We start from the raw sequence: 6640 nt of genomic DNA, 5'->3' as shown, positions 1-6640 counted from the left end.
TTTTGTTGCATTCTCAGCCTTTGTCGAAGTATAATAAGGGCATGAGCAATGGTGGCATACACAACTAGTTGCTTCATGTAAAAAAGTTGTCAGAAGCAACATGGTGAATTTTATCTCTCCAATGGAAACTACAACTTTAGTTAGAAAAAAAAGAGAAGAGACCCCACAAATATGACACTATGTATCTCTTTCTCTCTCCAAAAAAGCATGCTTTTAAGGCTTAAGATTCCACTTCCTGAAGAGGAGGCTGCCTCCTCATCCGAACCTACTTTGGACCACCCGAATCTAGCTAAAGGTGTGAAGCAGTACCTCTAGGGCAGTGCATTGGGCATGCCCTAAGGGCATGAGCAATGGTGGCATACACAACTAGCTGCTCCATGTAAAAAAGTTGTCAGAAGCATCATGGTCAATTTTATATCTCCAATGAAAGCTACAACTTTAGTTAGAAAAAAGAGAGAAGGGACCCCACAAATATGACACTATGTATCTCTTTCTCTCTCCAAAAAGCATGTTTTTAAGCCTTAAGATCCCACTTCCTGAAGAGGAGGCTGCCTCCTCATCCGAACCTACTTTGAACCACCCAAACCTAGTTAAAGGTGTGAGACAGTAGCTCTAGGGCAGTGCATTGGACATGCCTAAGTATCCTTTGCTACTCAGCTTATGAAAGGTAACTAAAGTGGGAACACTGCTCGCTGCAACATCAGGGCTTATTCAAAAGGAATAAGTACGGAACCTCCCCACTGTCTTAACATCGTCATGGATGGTGGGACCAGGTGCACTTCTGGAGCAATTAACCAGGACCAGCAGGTCCAACACCAGTTTCAGAAGTAGTCAAATTTGGTCTAAGCTCACTAACAGGGGAAAATGCTATTTAAATCTGGGAGGCGAAATTCGTGTTGGGAAGACATATCTTGTACATTTATGATCAGCACAGCAGGGAGAGTGAACCACGAGAAGGATCAACCCAAATGCAACAAACGATGTGGTGGAGGGATACCCTGCTGCCACAATGCCTCGTCAGAATCCGATATCTTGTGCTCCTCCTGATCTCGATGGACTTTTTTTTCGATAAAAGATGCTTTATTACTTTTAGAAGCAATTACATCCAGCCTCTGCATAACCAGGATGCACACAGCCGTTTTGTTGTCTCGAGTCCAAAAGGATAAATAATAAAAACTAGGCGAGATACATATCGGAATGATCAATCATATAACGCCTAAGGTGTAGGTGGGGCATCTATCCGTAGACTATGCTGCCACCCATGTAGGGAAAAAGTATCCCTCGCCATAGCCTCCAACCGTGTACAGACCTCCGTAAATAGGTCTCGATTCTCGACTCGCTGAAGAGGTAACCACGAACAGAATTTACATGTACATCTGTAGATGACCTGCAACAAAGAGCAATTTTTGTCATTAAAGATCTTGTCATTTCTACATAGCCAAAGCGCCCAGATAACTGCTAGCGCCCCCACCCTAAGAAGCAACTTAAACCTTGAATCGATACCATGAAGCCAATTGCCAAAGACATTGGCGACACTAGTCGGAGGATACGGGGTAGACGCTACTTGGATGACTCGACCATATAGATCTCGCGAACGGCACTCGGAAGAATAAGTGTTTGATTGTTTCGTTCTGATGACAAAAAACGCACCGTGTACTTCCATGCCAATTCCGCTTAACAAGATTGTCTTTGGTGAGAATAACCCCACGACGAAGATACCATCCAAACAATTTAACTTTTAATGGTATCTTTATCTTCCAAATCTTCTTATTGCTATCAACTGGTAAATCAGAAAGAAGGATCGCATTGTAGAAAGATTTTACGGAAAAAGTACCATCTACATGAAGGTTCCATCTAAATTCGTCTGGTTCAGGCGATAAATGAATATCTCCGAGCCGTTGGATTAGGGTATTCCATGCCACAAGTCTTTGTCCAAGTAAAACCCGTCTGAACGTCACATTCGGAGGTGAGGTAGCCATTACAGTAGCAATTTTATCACCTTGACGACGAACAATCCTATACAGAGCAGGATACTATTCACTTAAGGGTGCATTGTCTAGCCAAGCATCTTCCCAGAACCGTATCTGTGCTCCATTCCTGATTGAGAAAGTACCATGACGAAAAAATACATTTTTTGTCGCCATAAGACCAGCCCAGAAGTGAGAATCCCCAGGTTTCCAAACCACTTGGGATAATGTCTTCGAACCGATATACTTTCTCCGAAGAATAGTTTGCCAAGTCCCATCCTCAGTAAGTAGCTTAAACAGCCATTTACCCAGTAGAGCTGAATTCTTGACCTCCAGGTCATGAACTCCAAGCCCTCCTTGATCTTTGGGACTATAAACTCTACTCCACTTAACCAGTCGATATTTTTTTTCTCGTTGTCCCCTTGCCAAAAGAATCTGGATCGATAGTAATCGAATTTATGCAGAATTCCTTTCGGTAGGATGAAGAATGATAACTGATGGCGTGTATTTCACACGTTCGTTGGGCAACCCCAAAAGGAAGGTATGATGCGCACAGCAGCAAGTTTTCCCTCAGAAAGAAACCAAGGTTTATCGAACCAGGAGGAGCCAAGAAGCACGTTGAAGGTTGATGGCGGCGGGATGTAGTGCGGCGCAACACCGGGGATTCCGGCGCCAACGTGGAACCTGCACAACACAACCAAAGTACTTTGCCCCAACGAAACGAGTGAGGTTGTCAATCTCACCGGCTTGCTGTAACAAAGGATTAACCGTATTGTGTGGAAGATGATTGTTTGCAAGAAAACGAGTAAAAACAAGTATTGCAGCGAGATTTGTATTTCGAGTATTAAAGAATGGACCGGGGTCCACAGTTCACTAGAGGTGTCTCTCCCATAAGATAAAAGCATGTTGGGTGAACAAATTACGGTCGGGCAATTGACAAATAGAGAGGGCATAACAATGCACATACATGACATGATAAGTATAGTGAGATTTAATTGGGCATTACGACAAAGTACATAGACCGCCATCCAACTGCATCTATGCCTAAAAAGTCCACCTTCGGGTTATCATCCGAACCCCCTCCGGTATTAAGTTGCTAACAACGGACAATTGTATTAAGTATGGTGCGTAATGTAATCAACAACTACATCCTCGGACATAGCGCCAATGTTTTATCCCTAGTGGCAACATCACAACACAACCTTAGAACTTTCTCGTCATCTGTCCCGGGTGTCAATGCAGGCATGAACCCACTATCGAGCATAAATACTCCCTCTTGGAGTTAAAAGCAAAAACTTGGCCGAGCCTCTACTAGTAACGGAGAGCATGCAAGATCATAAACAACACATATGTAATAAATTGATAATTAACATGACATGGTATTCTCTATCCATCGGATCCCGACAAACACAACATAGAGTATTACAGATAGATGATCTTGATCATGTTAGGCAGCTCACAAGATCCAACAATGAAGCACAATGAGGAGAAGACAACCATCTAGCTACTGCTATGGACCCATAGTCCAGGGGTGAACTACTCACTCATCACTCCGGAGGCGACCATGGCGGTGTAGAGTCCTCCGGGAGATGAATCCCTCTCCGGCGGGGTGCCGGAGGAGATCTCCAGAATCCCCGAGATGGGATCGGCGGCGGCGGCGTCTCGGTAAGGTTTTCCGTATCGTGGTTTTTCGCATCGGGGGTTTCGCGACGGAGGCTTTAAGTAGGCGGAAGGGCGAGTCGGGGCCCGACGAGGGGCCCACACCACGGGCGGCGCGGGCCCCCCTTGGCCGCGCCGCCATGTGGTGTCGCCACCTCGTGGCCCCACTTCGTATGTTCTTCGGTCTTCCGGAAGCTCCGTGGAAAAATAGGCCCCGGGTCTTCGTTTCTTCCAATTCCGAGAATATTTCGTTACTAGGATTTCGAAACCAAAAACAGCAGAAAACGAGAGCTGGCACTTCGGCATCTTGTTAATAGGTTAGTTCCGGAAAATGCACGAATATGACATAAAGTGTGCATAAAACATGTAGGTATCATCAATAATATGGCATAGAACATAAGAAATTATCGATACGTTGGAGACGTATCAAGCATCCCCAAGCTTAGTTCTGCTCGTCCCGAGCGAGTAAAACGATAACAAAGATAATTTCGAAGTGATATGCCATCATAACCTTGATCATACTATTTGTAAACATATGTAGTGGATGCAGCGATCAAAACAATGGTAATGACATGAGTAAACAAGTGAATCATAAAGCAAAGACTTTTCATGAATAGTACTTCAAGACAAGTATTACTAAGTCTTGCATAAGAGTTAACTCATAAAGCAATAAATCAAAGTAAAGGCATTGAAGCAACACAAAGGAAGATTAAGTTTCAGCGGTTGCTTTCAACTTGTAACATGTATATCTCATGGATAATTGTCAACATAGAGTAATATAACAAGTACAATATGCAAATATGTAGGAATCAATGCACAGTTCACACAAGTGTTTGCTTCTTGAGGTGGAGAGAAATAGGTGAACTGACTCAACATAAAAGTAAAAGGAATGGTCCTTCAAAGAGGAAATCGTCGATTGCTATATTTGTGCTAGAGCTTTTATTTTGAAAACATGAAACAATTTTGTCAACGGTAGTAATAAAGCATATGAGTTATGTACATTATATCTTACAAGTTGCAAGTCTCATGCATAGCATACTAATAGTGCCCGCACCTTCTCCTAATTAACTTGGACTACCGGATCTTTGCAATGCACATGTTTTGAATAAGTGTCACAATGGGGTACCTCCATGCCGCCTGTACAAAGGTCTAAGGAGAAAGCTCGCATTTTGGATTTCTCGCTTTTGATTATTCTCAACTTAGACATCCATACCGGGACAACATGGACAACAGATAATGGACTCCTCTTTAATGCATAAGCATGTGGCAACAATTATTATTCTCATATGAGATTGAGGATATATGTCCAAACTGAAACTTCCACCATGAATCATGGCTTTAGTTAGCGGCCCAAAGTTCTTCTCTAACAATATGCATGCTCCAACCATGAAGGTGGTAGATCTCTCTTGCTTCGGACAAGACGGACATGCATAGCAACTCACATGATATCCAACAAAGAATAGTTGATGGCGTCCCCGAAACATGGTTATCGCACAACAAGCAACTTAATAAGAGATAAAGTGCATAAGTACATATTCAATACCACAATAGTTTTTAAGCTATTTGTCCCATGAGCTATATATTGCAAAGGTGAATGATGGAATTTTAAAGGTAGCACTCAAGCAATTTACTTTGGAATGGCGGATAAATACCATGTAGTAGGTAGGTATGGTGGACACAAATGACATAGTGGTTGGCTCAAGTATTTTGGATGTATGAGAAGTATTCCCTCTCGATACAAGGTTTAGGCTAGCAAGGTTATTTGAAACAAACACAAGGATGAACGGTACAGCAAAACTCACATAAAAGACATATGGTAAACATTATAAGACTCCATACCGTCTTCCTTGTTGTTCAAAACTCAATACTAGATGTTATCTAGACTCTAGAGAAACCAAATATGCAAACCAAATTAACAAGCTCCAAGTATTTCTTCATTAATGGGTGCAAAGTATATGATGCAAGAGCTTAAACATGAGCACAACAATTGCCAAGTATCAAATTATCCAAGACATTTTAGAGTTACTACATGTAGCATTTTCCAATTCCAACCATATAACAATTTAACGAAGAAGAAACTTCGCCATGAATACTATGAGTAGAGCCTAAGGACATATTTGTCCATATGCTACAGCGGAGCGTGTCTCTCTCCCATAAAGTGAATGCTAGGATCCATTTTATTCAAACAAAACAAAAACAAAAACAAACCGACGCTCCAAGCAAAGTGCATAAGATGTGACGGAATAAAAATATAGTTTCAGGGGAGGAACCTGATAATGTTGTCGATGAAGAAGGGGATGCCTTAGGCATCCCCAAGCTTAGACAGCTTGAGTCTTCTTAGAATATGCAGGGTGAACCACCGGGGCATCCCCAAGCTTAGAGCTTTCACTCTCCTTGATCATATTGCATCATATTCCTCTCTTGATCCTTGAAAACTTTCTCCACACCAAACTCGAAACAACTCATTAGAGAGTTAGTGCATAATAAAAATTCACATGTTCAGAGGTGACACAATCATTCTTAACACTTCTGGACATTGCATAAAGCTACTGGACATTAGTGGATCAAAGAAATTCATCCAACATAGCAAAAGATGCAATGCGAAATAAAAGACAGAATCTGTCAAAACAGAACAGTCCGTAAAGATGGATTTTATTAGGCAACCAGACTTGCTCAAACGAAAATGCTCAAATTAAATGAAAGTTGCGTACATATCTGAGGATCATGCTCGTAAATTGGCTTAATTTTCTGAGCTACCTACAGGGAGATAGACCCAGATTCGTGACAGCAAAGAAATCTGGAACTGCGCAGTAATTCAAATCTAGTACTTACTTTTCTATCAAAGACTTTACTTGGCACAACAAAACATAAAACTAAGATAAGGAGAGGTTGCTACAGTAGTAAACAACTTCCAAGACACAAATATAAAACAAAAATACTGTAGTAAAAAAACATGGGTTGTCTCCCATAAGCGCTTTTCTTTAACGCCTTTCAGCTAGGCGCAGAAAGTGTAT

This window comes from Lolium rigidum, chromosome 1 (genome assembly GCF_022539505.1).
Source record: "Lolium rigidum isolate FL_2022 chromosome 1, APGP_CSIRO_Lrig_0.1, whole genome shotgun sequence".
Classification (NCBI taxonomy): Eukaryota; Viridiplantae; Streptophyta; class Magnoliopsida; order Poales; family Poaceae; genus Lolium; species Lolium rigidum.
This window is presented reverse-complemented; position numbering follows the sequence as displayed.